Source organism: Aphelocoma coerulescens (assembly GCF_041296385.1).
Source record: "Aphelocoma coerulescens isolate FSJ_1873_10779 chromosome Z unlocalized genomic scaffold, UR_Acoe_1.0 ChrZ, whole genome shotgun sequence".
In the NCBI taxonomy this organism is placed as follows: domain Eukaryota; kingdom Metazoa; phylum Chordata; class Aves; order Passeriformes; family Corvidae; genus Aphelocoma; species Aphelocoma coerulescens.
Genome location: NW_027184085.1, coordinates 42,582,443 through 42,598,510, shown reverse-complemented (window position 1 = coordinate 42,598,510; position 16,068 = coordinate 42,582,443). Strand labels below are relative to the sequence as shown.

Genomic DNA, 16,068 nt, shown 5'->3' with positions numbered 1-16,068 from the left:
TAAGTGAAAAACTAGTCTGGCCTTTAGTTAAGGCTTAGATAAACTGTGATTTCCCTTCCACCTTTAGCTGTGTGGTAGTCTGACACCCTATGTGGAAATGCTTTTGTACTCTAGTTAGTCTCTGCTTGTGCTATTAATGTAGAACTGATAATCACTTCATTAAAGCATATGTGTAAGATGCACATGAAATATTCTGTTTCCACTGTAAACAACTTACTTGTACATAGCCTCAAAAACATATTGTGTGTTGATACTCAGAGTTCTCATGAAGAGTTAATGTCTTTCTCTTCTCTAATAATTTTCTGCTCTTCAGCAGTGAATTTTTGCCAAAGTCCAAAATGAAAACAATTAATTTTACTTGTTTTCCTTCTTCTGACACGAGAAATGCTAAACAACTTATTTTTAGGAAATTGCTGACAATATTCTGGCATTTACAAGCAAGAAGGTACCAAAACCAGTCCAAGAAATAATTGATTTTTAAATATTTCAAATTTTATTTATTTAGCTACATTTTCTGAATGGAAACACTGCCTCTATCCCTCTCCTTCACAAGTGCCACAACTACATAAATGTGTTCACAGAACGAATCCAGCTCTTAATGCCCATAAAGATTTAAAGTAGACCATGAGAAGGTGGTTCAGTGTTAATGAACAGTGCTTTGGACCACAGCACAGTATGCTGATTTGGTCATTGAGTCTTCTTCTATTTTCTGTTCTCAATCTGTATGTCCTGGGGAAGGCCACATGTCTTAAAAAGAGCTCTGTCTGGAAGATTTGGTTTAACTGGAGACTAGTTTTAAAAATACAGGGCTCATCTCCATAATTCTTAAGTTGAACTGCAGTGTGAGCTCCCCATCAAGTCCTGAGTCAAGACTGGATCATAAATGAGCAGCTTCTGCAGTGTCCCTGGAAGGGAGCAAGCTGGTGGTGACAGGTAGCTGAGCTAGGCCACTGTGCCTTCTGCAGCTCTTCACATGTTAGTGGTCACGTCTGGCCAGGGCTTGCCTGCCTGCTTTCTGGTGGGGGGAGAGGGGGGAATGCTCTTATCTGGCTGCTCGGAGGAGCAGATAATGAAACCCTTTGTGTCCCCCTCTAGAGACATGTGCTTCAACAGCAATGAGCTGTGCAGCTGCAGCCCTAGCAACAAGGGCCTGGAGAAAAGAATGAGGGCAGCTTCCCAGTGCAGGAAGGCCGGAGGGTTAAGGATGAGCAAACTGAATGGGTAGCAAAGTATTTAGGTGAACCTGTGTACCTGTTATTCTTCCTAGGGATATATATATTTTTTGTTTTAATTTTGACCCTTAGACTGAAATATATCCATGTGTCTTTTAGTACATAGATAAATAAATGACTAAAGACTTGCCAGTCTCTTTGTTGCTTTCAAGAGTCTTGATAGTGCATTTTATGGAGAATCCACAATGTTGTTTGATACAGTGTAGACAGTTCATTGTCACCAGTTAAAAAACATGAAAGAAATCAGTTTGAGCTGATTTTTGTAGTGTAGGTGCACAAAATCCTTCAAGATGCAATGGTTTAAGAAAGGAATTTTTATTTAGAAGTGCACTAATTTGAAAGGATATTTGCATTGGTGCTTCTAAAGTGTTTATGCATATTGTGACAGGTGTTTTCTAGAGAAATTGATGTTGAATATTTCATTTTTAAGGCGCAGCAATTTGATCTATTTCCATGGGAAGTTCCATGAATGAGTTGGGGATAAATCTACTGATGAGAATACGATAGGCTTCATTAATTACCTAGCTGTGGATAGTGATTCACAAGCACAGTTTGGGCTGCATGTCTGGGAGAGAGGGGGAGTTTGTTTGAGGGAGAGACTGAATAATGAATACCTTAAACCAAATGATCTGTGTCTGAGTGGCAGACAAAGAGGGCTTTGGGGCAGTGACTGATTATTCTGTGTGAAAGGACCACAACCATATCTGGCTAGCGTGCTGAATCTTGCATGTGAGCCATCACTCCTTGTGTCTCTGGAGAAAAAGGGGAGATCAAATCTGCTTAGGAAGCAAGTGCAGCTTGCCGGTGAAGGTGCTGTTACTGACTGCATGATGCTCATCTAGTTACTGTAATGAGGAATGGTGAGGAGGAAATTTTGGCTATTTTAGTTCTGTTTTCCAGTCTTTTGACAAATGCAGTAGATATTCTTTAACAAATTAAGCGCAGATCTTTGTTTGTTCTCCCTTCCACTTTCATACCTCCTAGATGCAGTCTGTAATGTTCATCCTACAAGCTGACTATAAGTCACAGCCCAGAGCAAATGGAGCAGCAGATGTGGTGATTCCTGGATGTTCTCTGATCAGGCCAAAATGCTGACCTGAGGCAATTGCAAGTCCAGGACCACGTTCACTTCCACTGGCTGTACTATACAACACTATTGTCCTGCACATGAGCTGGGTGAAAAGCTAGAATATCATCACCTTAACCTGTTCAAGCAAGATTTAATGAAGCTTGATGGTAGAATGAATGAGTTTCTAATTTCTTGGCTTCCCTTTTTTTTTTTTTTTTTTTTTGCCTCTCAACCTGAGCACTGAAGAAGAAAGCTAAGGAGGAGAGCATGATCATTTTACTAAGTTTATTTTTGGACTTGCTGTAAAGTGCAGAGGGAAAGGTTAAAATACTTGGAGACACCTCGATACTCAAAATGTAGAATTCTCTGTATTTTTTTGTGAAGGGTAGGAAAAATGAGGGAAATGTTTTGGGTTGGGAGAGGATATGAGGCTGTACTTAAATGCTTAATTTAGTAATTATATCTTGTGCTCTTTTCAGAAATTGCTAGTGAAAACAAAGCTACAGATTTAAATTTTGACACCCTCTTTAGCAGTCCTTTTCCTTTATTTGAGAAAGAAGAACATGATCAATAGCAACTGCAACTTTTATCTAAGTGCATACTTCTTGCACCTTAATCTTAACTTTTAGATAAAAATTGTTATCCCAGGAAAAGGAATTGGTGTGTGGTTTTCAGGTTTTTGTTTCCAAATATACAGAGCAAATCTTTGTCAGCAGATAGAAGGAAAATGTCTCCCACTCCACCCACACACAGAGAAGGAAAAATGACCTTGTTCAAAACAGAGAAACTTTCTATGGTAAATTGAATTGTCACCGTGCAGCTGTTTGACAATTTAGTCTTAAGTAGTTGCTTCTTTCATTTGAGTTTATTTACTTAAGTCGATTACACGTGCAGATTCGATTGTACCCTCCAGCAAAACTCTGACTCACCAACAGATCTTTCACTGGAAAGGATTATACAAATGAAATTACTATGATGTTAGTAAATAACCTAAAACAAACGAACAAAACCAGACAGAATTAAGACAAGTCTGAAGGCAGAAAACGCCTTTTTTTTTCTGTGGTGAGAGGCTTCCAGTGAATTTTACAGCTTAAATTGTCATGATAATGGAGTTTCACAGCAGTTCTGTAGTGTGCAGACAGAACACTCACCACAGAGTTTGTAAGCATCAGTATGAAGATACTTACCAGTTGTAAATACCAATTTTAAATTTCAAAGATACTACAATGTCTTTTTCAAAAATGTCTGCGATGCTTCTTAGGAGTTCAGTGTCACGGGATAGGGGAAATGTCTCCGTAGAACTAAAGAAAATAGTGCATCTCCTCTCAAAGTCAAAAAATTCTCTCATTGAACCTCTTTTGTAAAAGGCAGTGTGCTAGTCTGGGCTATTTTTGTCTTTTCAGGACTCGTCTAATGCCTGTTTTGTGGTCATTTGCCACAGTAGTTCTTGAGAGAAAATGAAGCTGTTGTACTAGTCAGTGGTTTGTATCTCCAAATTGCTGCAATGAGGGCATGGAACAAGTTCCACTGTGTTAAATGAGACTAGGTCTGTGTTTTAAAAGGGAAGCATGTACTGAAAATGGCAGTACCAGTAAAAGTAGTGGATTTATATATTAGGAAATTCTAGTGGTTTGTCTTGTTTTTCCATAATAACAGTTGGAGCCAGGATGTTACTTCTGAGTATGTGTTTACCTTGTGGTCTAAGGAACTAAGTATTCACCAAGAGAAATAACTGATTAACTAAGTTTACCTATCAGAAGAGTAGAATAAGACACCAGATGGTGAGAGTAGCATAGGAGGTTCTGGAAAAGCATTTTTTTTCCAGGCTTAAACTTGAAAGCATCTGATCTGAAATCTGTCAGGAGCTAAACCTTGTTAATTTACTGTGCTGTCTGTGTCTTGTTTAGGTCTTGGAGGAACCTGGTAGTCCTTCCTGATACAAAGAGCTACAATAGTTGCCACTGCCATTTTCCTTATGGCTTTGTCATGTGCGTTACAAAAAATTGCCTGTTGTGTTGGTTGTCTGAAAAATCTGTAGTTGATCTTGAGTAAAGGAACTTGTGTTTTCCTGTCTCAACTGGGTAAATGGTTTTGATTGACGTGAGAAACACTTGAGTCTTCATGCTTATATTTGTTGAGATTCTTACTGTGTGTGGCAGCAGCATTCTTTTCATAGTGAGGCAGCACAAGTATCATACTTCACATTTGTTATTCAGGACTTTTCAAGTTATCAGGAGAAGTACTCTGTGCCTTGTGATTGTTTTGGCATGAGAAACACTATGGTCAAAACATTTTTTTTTTTTTAGGCTTCCCTTAGGGTTTCTGTTTAAGTCAGAAGTTTGGGAAGTAGAGGGAAGTATTTTGTGTGTGTATTTCATTTGCCTTCCTTACCTGTTGGCAAGCAGGTAACTAACTAATATAATGTAGGAGAGCTTGGTGACAGTATGCCTCTGATCTGTACCACGATTGCTGATACTGTTTTCAAATATGTTTTCTTACAAATAATCTCATTTCTTCCCTTTCCTCCCTCCCAGACAAATTCTCCAGAGCTAGGTCTTTGTACTTGAAAGTGTTCATTCACTGTGGATAAGCAAATATTGCCAGGTAACGTGATGGCCAAGTTGAAGTGCTCACAATGGGGAAAAAGTGTAATTTCACTGCTGTGCCATCTTACAGCAACAAGATTTTATTTCACACTGATAACATCTGCTGTAAGTGGATAGTATTTTTACCAGTACAGAATTTAATATTTAGTGGATCATTTTTCCTTGCCACATGTGTTCAATGGAGAGAGAAGTGCAGATATCTTGAGGAGGAAGAGGAAGCAAGAAGTAGGAAGAGAATGTCTCAAGACTGTGCTGGGCTGCTGTGCAGACCTGGACAACACAAAGCAGGGACATAAAGCGCAGGGTCCTCTATTAACAAAACTTGTGGGAACATAAAGTATAAAAGGACTCCAAAGCAAGAAGAACCTAGTTCTCTTTGACTGGCTGGTTTTCACCATTGCTGTGTAAAGAGGTGAACACAGCATGAAAGGGCTGCTTGGCTTGTTCTTTCTATTTTGTTTTCCAACTTTTGGCTCCTATCCCTGTTGTCCCCAGGATTTTACACGCCTGCTTCACAGTGCAAATTGCAGGAAGAACAGAGACAGCACGAAAGGAAAAGCACTTAAGACTGAGAACTGGGCAGCTTGACACACCTTGAGGGTGATTGTTTTGTTTGTTTGAAATACCAGCCAAAAGGTAAAAGTTGCACACAATTGTAACATCAGTTTCATCCCTAAAAGCAGCATACTAGTGCAAGTATCTTGAGGACTATGCGTAGTAGTTTGGGGAACTTCCCCCAAGTTCTGCATCCTCTGTCACTCTAGTATCTTTGTGTCCCTGAGATTTGAGCTGTACCAGTTAGGTCATCCTACAGAAGCTAGATATGTAGACAAGAACAACAAAATATTTACTAATTTTTAAAAAAACCCAAAACATACAGAATGCATTCCTAGCAAAAATGCCAAGGTGATTGTGAAATAGTGAAAATTACTACAAAACTTTGGTTAATTTATTTTAAGTCAGTGTGTTATATGTCTTTACTTGGAGTTATTCATAATGAAAGTAATAGTGAGAGGCTAGTGATGTCTGATCTCCCCCCAGCATGCACACCTTCCAGATGCTTATTTGTACTTATTCCTGTATCTTGCCTTTTCAAAAGCAAGGAGGTAGAGAAGATGTTCTTTGGGAAGGGGAGTGGGGGGGGGCAGTTAAGGGGAGAGGGAGGGATGAGAAAGTGCTTGTGAACTGTGAGGAAATGGAGGGGCATATTTTTCAGACTTAGCTGGCTTAATCATCAGAATAACTTTCTAAGGGCACTAATGGATACTGCATCACTTGTTTTCTTCAAATGGCATTTGAATGCCTATTTTAAAGAATAAATTATACAAACAGAAGTTCAAGATTTTCAGTTATTACTTTAATGTCTCTTTGTGTAGAGTATTGGTTAATGGTGTTGTGGAGGCCTTTTCAGACTGGAAGCACACCTGTCCGTTTATCACTGTTCCTGTTTGTAAGTAGAAATTAAAAAGCAGGTTGTCTTTAATTAATCTGGCATGTATCTGCACAATGAGCTTTCAAACTTCAGGGAGGTTTTTTTCTGTTTCTTAGTTTACAAAATAAAACAAAAAACCTCAAACATACCAACAAAAAACCCCCACCCAAACAAAAGAAGGCTGAACATTTGGGTAAATACAAAGCAGTACTAGCATGTTAGTGGCCACAAATCAACCAATGAGTTAAGTTAATTTGTTGTTTTAAAAATCTACTTTCATCTTAATAATGCTTGGCAAAGAGCAATTATGCAAAGAAATGCAGTTCTAGCAAATATATCCATCAGAAAACAGGATGTTACTACTTTTCCTGGTAACTTCTGTAGGTCAGCATTAGTTACTAAGGTTTCTTTCCACACCATATTTTCTTTAACCTGTTTTTCTTGTGCAGCTTGTCTTACTTACAAGGCTTTTGACTCTTATTCATAATCTCAAGCTGTAAGTATACAGTCTGTATCTTGAGAAAAAGACCAGGCATTTTAAAATCCTATTATGTCATGTGAGAATCCTTTCAAAATAGAAATACAAAATTCTAGTGACTTGCACAAACCCTTGTAGTAATAAACAGTGAGAAATGAAGTTTTACCTGGCACAGTTACAGTCCTGTATTGTTTCCTATTTGTAGCAAAGACAACAAATCTTCTTTTACGTTTTGCTTGGTGTGTACCTGGCAAGTGAGCATTGATATCTGTAACGATTGTGTACGTGTTTCATTAATGTTACCCAAGGAACAGACTCACGGTATCCATTAGGGGTTTGTTAGACTGTTGTGCAATGAGTTTTGTCAAAGAGCTGCTGAGGATACGGCAGAGCTTTTATAAATACGCAAGATGGACATAAGGGGAGTGAAACTACTGAAAGTACATAAAACTTGGTAAGTATATACTCAGGGAAAAAAACTGTGGTTTGCTTACTTGCTTGGTACTATTTCTCAAAGTTTTGGCCAAGTCTTTGAATCATTACTGAATCAATTTTACTTTCTTGGTAATGCAGCTTTTTAACATACATTAAGGACCTTTTCATTTCTTCCGCCACCGAATAACGTGCTGAAGCTTCCACTACTTGCCTATTGAGACTGTTGTACAATTTAGGAAAAAAAAACCAAAACAAAACAGGAAGTGTTTTTTTGGTAATAGCTTTCTTTTTTTTTCCCTATGCCATTTAACCTGGGTAAATTAGGTCCGTATTAGATTATTAAGGGGGGCCTCAAGTCTAGGTGTCAGAGTACAAAAGTGCTGTTTTGCAAACCTGCCTTAGAAAGTAATAACCCAGTTATATCAAAAATGTCATTTGTGTTTTGGATGTAATAGTTATTTTTCTAATTAAAGTTGTGTTTTATGCTTCCATCTTTCATCTGAAAGCATGACCATGCAAGTAAAAACCTTCAATGTTTGATAAATAAGCTAGATAACTTGATCTTATGTTTATCCTTTGTAGTTTAACTTAAGAGTTTTTATTTATTGGTGAAAACACTGTACTGGTCTCTTAATTGCTCTCAGTGACTAAAAATGTTCAGTTAACAGAGGACTTTCTAGCTAATATCAACTAAATGAGAAAGCCACATCTGTGCTCAGCTTAGGCATCTCTGTTTCCCTTCAGAGCAACAGTGTCTTTCTGTTAAATTGACAGACAGCTGTCATACAAGGTGTCTGACTTGGCAACATGCTCTGAGCTTGTCTGTGCTATGTCTTAGCTATTGACAAGTAAGTCAGTATTTCACAATAGAAGACATTTTTGAGCACGGTGCTATTACAAAGCATTTACTTAGGCCAAACACAAAATCTCTTCAAGTCCCTATTTTTCTGTTGTTATTACAATTATATGGAAATAGTTATTTTAGTTTTGACATGATGCAGCTCTGATTTTTTTGTGCTGGATAGCAATACACTGCATTTTTTGGGAGGAAAAGCACTTGTCTGACTAATTTGTAGTTAGGTCCTATGGCATGACTCTGCTTTGCAATTGTCACTTCTTAAGAACAAAGTTAGATGTAGCTCTGGATGCCCAAGTGTCAACCCTACAGAGATGGCCATGAAGGGGTTGAGTTACAAGAATGTGTGAGGGGCAGGCAGACATTTGAGGGGGGTCCATGCTCTGAGGCTGGGCGAGTCTGGGTCGTGTCCATATGTGGGAGTTGTAGCAGCTGGTCCAGACTCACTTTCTGTAGCCTTCTCCAGAATTCTGTCTGGTGTAGGTACCACTGCTCTGCTTGTGAAAGGCAGCTCCCTCACATACAGCCACAGTTGGCATCTCCAGAGGTGCCATCGTGGGATGTGGATGAAGTGTAGCACAGTGATTATGCATGAAATCACATCTCAGCTAAACAGCTACCTCTTCTATAGGCACAGTGTGTGTAACAAAGGGCTAATCTAGTCTCATATCCAGTGTGTTCTTCATTGCCTTCTTTTTCCCCCTTTCCAGAATATGTTTTCTGATTTCTTGGTTCATAAATTGGTCTCTAATTTGTGAATTATGTTAAGAACAGACTTTCAAAGGCAGAAGTTGTTGTGTAGAAACATGACTAACTGAAAGCTAACAGGAATTAAGCAGCAAATGCTGTCTGGCCTTGAGCTAAATAATGGAATACCCTTATTTGGGAGCAGGGAGGATTGTGATGTGGGTTCTTTGGGGGCTTTTTTGGGTGATTAAGATTTTTTGGGAATGTCTTACGTTGTTGTGGTAGCTACTTATTCAGAATAGAACTCTCTGCTCAGTCCAAGAGAATGAACCTGATAAGGAGGGCTGGGCAGCTTTTTAATTTTTGTTTGATGAAACTGTGTAATTAGGACTCCAGATAGCAGAAGCACTGTGTTTGACTCTGAATTCACAACATCTGTTTCTGAACACCAGGTAGCAGGATATAGAGTTTTTCGAACTGCAGTTAATTGAGAAACATATAACTTTGTTGTGAGTTGAATTTTAACATACAGAAAGCATCTTCTACCAACAGTAAGGTTAACAGCTTACTTTCACAGTCGCTGGATTAACTGATAAAAAAATTTTGTGTTGTTTAAATCCTCTTCAAGAGAGATTGTATTTAGTAGCTGGCATGACTCAGCTTTGCAAATGTCGTATTCTGCCTCCAGTGAATATCATTTTTATTGTGTGACATGAACTTAATCTAGATTATATTGGAGAAAAAAAAGAATAGAAAGGGTGTTTATAGTGCAAAATATGCTTAAGAGAAAACAAAAAACATTTTTAAGAAAGAGAACTAACAGCAGATGCATGAGTGCATCAAAGCCAGTTGGCTGAAGTACCTCTGCAATCAGAGTGAATGAGTAAATGTAATGCAGGTGAATCAGATTTTGTTTGTGGGGAGAAAAATAAAACCTTAGTAATCTACATATCCATCCGTTTTCTCCTCCAGCTTTTAAAAAACATCAGCTACGTGCATTGAGGGTGCTTGCAGAGGTACATAACATCCAGGAGGCTGTGCATGGGGGTTGGAAAGCTGTGTGAGGTCCCTGACCCAGGGCTTGCCTCCTGGGGTAAAGTCTGGAGCAAACTGGATGCCCAGTGGCTGCACACACCCAGCCTCTTGCAGCCTTGGCCAAGACCCTGCTCTAGATCTTGCCAGTCTACCTATTGATCTGGTTATTGTCCCCTGCTGTCACACAGCCCAGATCTTAAACAAACCAAATGCTTCTCTTTCCCAGAAAACTTTGAAGCTGATGGTGAAACAGACACAACCAAGAAAGCTGTTACCTTGAGAGCAGGCAAGAGACCACCTGCTGAATCCAAATGTATCCTGGAAATTTTCTCTTTCTGTGTTCTGAGGAACAAAACAGAAAGTGTCGAGGTGTAATGTCTCAGTTCTCTCATGCTTATTAATATAATTTACGGAAAATACTTTGCATCACAGAGAACAGAGGGTTCTTCAGTTTTATAAATTATATTTTTCACAATTTATTTCATAGGAGTGTGTTTTTGACTGATTAAGAAATTGAGGTTTGGTTGATTTTTTGTTTTTAAAAAAAAACCACCCCAAAACTCAGAATGTAGAAGAGCAGATTTTTATGTTATGAAGCATGTTTTGAGCATGTTTAAACATATTCTGTTACTAGGTTCTTGGTTAAGATTGGACAGTTTATGACATAGGATAATCTGCAATTTATTAGAGAATTGTTAGCAGAATGTGCATCTATCAAATTATATCCTATCTGTGAATATGCCTGTTTTTTACAAGGATGTTTCTAGCTACATTCTGTTCTTGTATTTTCTGTGTACTGTATGACAATACAATTTTGAAGTTGTTAATATAACTAGGAGTTCATTGTAGAGTTCAGAGAGTGTCATCCTGTGGTTATTTGTTGTCACAGTACACTTTTCACATTACCTATTGACTTCCTTATGGTGAGAAGCTAAGAACTGAGATATGTAAGATTTCTTTCATATTTAGCGGAGAAGTACTGCAAGTTGTTTGTGGTTTTGTCAGCAGCTTGCAGTTTCGGGAGCTGAAATTAACCTGTTTAAGATTTACTGGTATGAACAAGTTAATTCAAAGCTCATAGGAAAAAAGACTTGTAGCCTTGACACCTTTCGTCTCAGTTTTCCACTCACTGGATACCTGTCAATGTAGGTAAGCTATATATGTATATATAGCTGTATATGTGGGGGTTTCCTGTAAAAGCCAAACCATTTGGGATTTCCAGTGGTTTTGCACTGGCTGTGGAACTCCAGGTGAGTTTTATTCTGCCACTGAGATACTACCCACAGGACATTTCCCAAATGGACATTTTTAACTGTAATGGCCTTTTTGTGAGTACGCAGGGAACAAAAGTTCCTTGGCAAGATAGGCAGCTCATTTCTGAGGAGACAATCTAGTTTCCTTTGCGTTCAGATTGCAGAATGGCAGTAACTGTTCTGAGAATATGTACTTTGTTAAAATGTTTCTGGAACATTTTGAAACTCCCTTTTTTGTATAGCACTTTGTTTCTTAACTACGTCAGTAATTCTGGTATCTTCAATGAAATTGTATTTCAGTGTTGAAAATCTGTTCACCATGTATTTTTATTTTAAGCTGACTATATGTACATAGTTATTTTTCTGCATATGTAGAAAAGATGGAATAGTGTCCTTTGGGTTTAAAACTGGACATCTCTATCTGGTTTCTTGTTTTATATTTCTAAATTTTAATAACTTATAATTGAACTTTACTTGGTAAAGTTTTTATATTATCCAGTATATAAAATGCCATGTGGCAGGTAAACTTAGAGAAGTCATGCTTATAATGTTAACTAAAAGGCTTTTATTAGTGATTAAATGGTGATCAAATTACTATTAATCAGTGATTGAATGAAAATTAAATGGTAATCAATTAAGCAGTAATTGAATGCAAACTAAGCAGCGATTTAACCCAATTTTCAAGAAAGGTGAGAAGGACTGGTAACTACAGGCCTGTCAGTCTCACTTCAGTACTTGGTATCAGAGTTATTGAAAAAAAGGACAACGCAGTCATTGGTCACAGCCAGCATGAGTTCATGAGGGGAAAGATCTGTTTGGCAAATTTAATTTTCTTTTACAAGGTAACCCGCCCAATTGACCGAGGGAAGCCAGTTGATGTAATATTTTTGGATTTCTGTAAAGCTTTTGACACTGTCTCACAGGATCCTTGTGGAGAAAATGTCCAGCCCACAGCTGGAAAAACACATCATGTGGTGGGTGAGCAGCTGGCTCAGGGGTCAGGCATAAAGGGTTACAGTGAATGAGGTGACCTCAGACTGGGGACCTGTCACTGCTGGGGTTCCATGGGGGTCCATCTTAGGGCCAGTCCTCTTTAATAAATGGTCTGAATGCAGGTATTGAGTAATACATGAAGTAACCTTACCAATTATACTGAATTAGGAGAATCTGTGGGCTCCCTTGAGTGTGGGGAGGCCTTGCAGAGAGATCTGGATAGACTAGAGAGCTGGGCAATCATCAGCCATATGAAACTTAATATGAAACAAGAGCAAATGCTAGATTTTGCATCTGGTCCAGAGTAATGCCGCTTGAATATACAAACTGGGGAGCAAGAGCCTGAAAAGCAGCCGCCCAGAAAAAGTTGGAAAGAGATCTGGGGCTTGGTTTTATGGCAAGTTAAACATTATTTGACGGCATGCCCTGGCAGCCAGGAGGGCCAGCCGTGTCCTGGGATGCATCAGGCACAGCATTGGCAGCTGGGCAAGGGAGGGGATTGTCCTGCTCTGCTCTGCACTGGGGCAGCCTCACCTCGAGTGCTGGGGGCAGTTTTGGGTTACACAATTTAAGAAGTCCATAAAGCTATTAAAGAGGGAAGAGTGACCAAGATGGTGGAAGGTCTCGAGGGCAGGAATTCTGAAAAGTGGTTAAGGTCACTTGGTTTGTTCAGCTTGGAGAAGAGGAGGCTGAGGGGACCCCATGACAGTCAGCTCAGGCTTGTTCTGTTAGCTCCTGGTAAGACATGGCCTAGATTCCTTAGTCCTTGTGAAGATATGGCCTAGCAGAGTTTTGCACAGCAGGACTGACTTCAGTCAAATCTTCTGGTTGGTGATGTCCGAATCAAAGCACTCACTCTTCACTCAGAATGGGTGTATCCATCACAGACTTGCCAAACAAGCTTGATCTTCAACCAAAAAATTAGTAAGCATCTATCTGTCTATCTATCTATCACAAAATGAAAGCCAGTGAGGATTTTCAAGATTTTTTGTAGTTACATTTTTTTCATACTCTGTGGAGATAAACATTTTATCAGTATAAGCAGCAAGAGCTTTCTGTGGTCAAGGACTTATTTTAAAGAGTAAATTAAATACTCAAATTCCGCTCAATGTTAAGGATCATTTGCAGTGAATTTCAACTTGGCAAGGGGAGAAGCAAAGAGCAGTAATTCCTTTTAATTAATGCAGATTATTAATGTGCATTATCTGAATCAAGCTGAAGTGTGAAGATAGTCACAAAAGAAGGACTTTTGGCAATTAGAGTATTTCCTCTATGATAAACAGCCCTGTATAGGTACTGGTGTTATTGCTACTAATGAGGTATAACTCTGTGCATGTGTAAATGGCTTAGTGTGAGCAACTGTAGGTACAAAAAAAATCTGAAGAGTTTCTGATTTTTCTCCCTTTTCTAAATTTAATTCTGTTTTGAAAAATGAGTGGTCCTTCCAGCAAAAAAAAAACCAAAAAGGGCTGTTGACCTGAAAAATGTTATTCATACTGACTGCAACTCTAGTATATGGATTTTTTTTTTTTTTTTTCAGGTAGCCCTAGAAACTTTTTTCAGTTTGTAGTTGTTCTCCTTAACACAGGCTGGCTGTCTAAAGTTTGTAGAGGTAAAAGCTTGGTAGCTTTCTGGTTGGTGTTTTCATACTGGCTGGATATAGCATGATAGCCTTAGCCATAGGAATGAAATACTTTATAATTGCTGCAGTTACTAATGATAGGTTGTGTGTGTGGCTTCATATGAACATGAGCATGCACATGCAGTCATAGTATTTAGTGGGTTTCTTGTGTGTAGAAGTGGCTAGAAGGGGTTATCTGTGCTGTGGAAGTGTAGAAGGTCCTTGTGGGTACTTCTTAATAGCTGTATTTAAGTTCATCGTTTTCTTTGTACTTGTTTAAGTGTTACAGAATTAGGACACTCTTAAATGCATTATGGCATAAATTATGGTCCTTGGACCAGATTTTTTTGTTGCTATAGTTATGTCTAGATTTTCCTTTCCCTTAGTGATTTAAGAAATGTCTGGAGGCAGGGGAGAAAAACGTTTGTTGCTGTACACTGCTAGAAAAAGATGAAACCTGACCCTCCTGTTTTGGCACTGCTTTGTCCTGTGTGTTACACAATTATGTGCTAGCTGCTCTCTGGCTATTGATGGAGAATAAGAAAAAAACAGTCATTTTACCGATTTTCTTTCTCTCCACATGGTCTGGTCTGAAACCATACACAATGCTATGGTAAGGATTTTCACATGTACACAGGTTTCTGACGAGAGCATTCTTTATGAGACTTGCTTTGTGAGTCTACTGGTGCTGCTCCCCACGCTTATCTTTAGAGTGAGATCTAAACAGGCCCAGTTAGCACTTGCCACCTCTCACTAGTTGTAAAATTTCTTTGCTTTCTAGCTCTGCCATATGCCCCAGTAACATCCTGTTTTTTCTGCCTGATTTGGGTGGTATTTCTGGGACCATTTTCAGTCAGAAGATGGGCTTAATGTAAAATGAACCAAATGTTTAGTATACTGTTCTCAAGTGTCTGGTCAGGAAAAACTGATACCATTTCAGACCAGTCAAAGCCTAATTTAGACTTGTGTATGTGTGGTTCTTGTGTGAGTGCTCTTCAAATGAGCAAACGAAAAAAGTAAAGGTGGTAGAACTTGAAGGCAAGAGATGTCACCTGTGTTAAGCTGCCGAGTGGTCATTTAAGTGAGTTCTGAAAGTACAGTACATAGGGCAGTAACAACAGACTGTACTGCTTCCTGGGAATTGGTGCACCTGAGCAAATGGACTGCATGAACTCATGGGCCTCTGCCTACAGCTTCTGTGAGTATATGTTCCAAAAGTCCTAAATTCCACTTCTACCGTAGAATGATCCAAAGTACCTTTGAAAATGTGATTTGTCTTAACTTTTAAGTTTCTTTAAGCAATCTCCCATGTACCTGCATGAGGGTGCATATACAGAGTTCAAGTCATCTAAATGAGCTAATAATAGAGAAATTATAAAAGGGCTAGAGAACAAAATTAATAACTGGTAAAGCCTTGAATGCTAGCAGATTAAAAATATGCAGTTCTGTTGTACTTCAAACAAAAACCTACTTCTCTTTTGTTGCTTGCAAGCTGTGGAACTGAAAGTTAAGGCAGAGACATCCTGCTCATGCACTCTTCCTATTTGAAGCATCCATTGTCACATGCTAAGGAGGACTTAAACAGAGATGATTAATCTGGCTTTTCAAACGGGCACAAGTGAATCCTGGGTAGTGTCATGGGGTAACTGAGTAAAATTGACTTACCCAATCCCACAAAACATGACAATACTTGTGCTTACTGCACTTGGTCTCATAATTGTTTTGTACGTGAGTGGGAGGTGAAGAAGTGATGTCCAGATATTAGATAAATTACTTGTAGGTAGAATTTCCTTGTTAAGATTTAAGGTTTGACATCCTTCTGTGATCTCAGACCCATGGGGAGGTTGACAAAGCTTGGGGAGAAGGATGTACTGCTGATAGTGGAAAAAACAAAGCAGAATTTATGTGCCACAAAGACTTTTGGCAGAACTCCTAAGATAAGGAAGAAACTAATAAAGTAAACATAGCAACTGTGCTGAGCCCAGCTCCAGCTGGGTGAAATTTCATTCTGGTAAAGGGAGACTGGGATCACTGACTCACAGCCCACCAACTAAAGAAACCCACCAGCTCAGGAGAAAGTCCGAGCGTGGGGACGAATTAGCATGAGAATCATTTAATCAGTAGAAGGTGTAATACTAATTAAAGAGAACTGTTTAACTTGTAGCCAATGAACTGTGATTTCTTTGTTTGCTAAAATGTATACATGGTGTAAAGTTTTGATGACTGTGGAGCCAGCCTTTTGTGGGTTACTACCTAGCTCCCTACTTTGCACAAACTGGAATGAAAAAATAGAGATCCCTTTTCTCAGTGTGTAAATTGGCCCTGCGTACCAGGCAACAACAGAAGTGACAGCAATAATTTACTGAAGTGC

The 16,068-nt window shown here is 38.9% G+C and overlaps 1 protein-coding gene across 7 annotated transcripts in view; it reads left to right on the top strand.

The window, feature by feature from the left end:
* Positions 1 to 16,068, top strand: part of CDC42SE2 (CDC42 small effector 2) — an 82,480-nt gene that overhangs the window by 25,255 nt on the left and 41,157 nt on the right. Inside the window, exon 1 of one of the 7 annotated variants that reach the window (XM_069001490.1) lies at positions 5,520 to 5,543. The exons of the other annotated variants lie outside the window; for them this stretch is intronic. The gene's annotated coding sequence lies outside the window, so the exon portion shown is untranslated. Of the gene's footprint in view, positions 1 to 5,519; positions 5,544 to 16,068 lie in introns of those variants that run through there. 7 annotated transcript variants of the gene reach the window in all.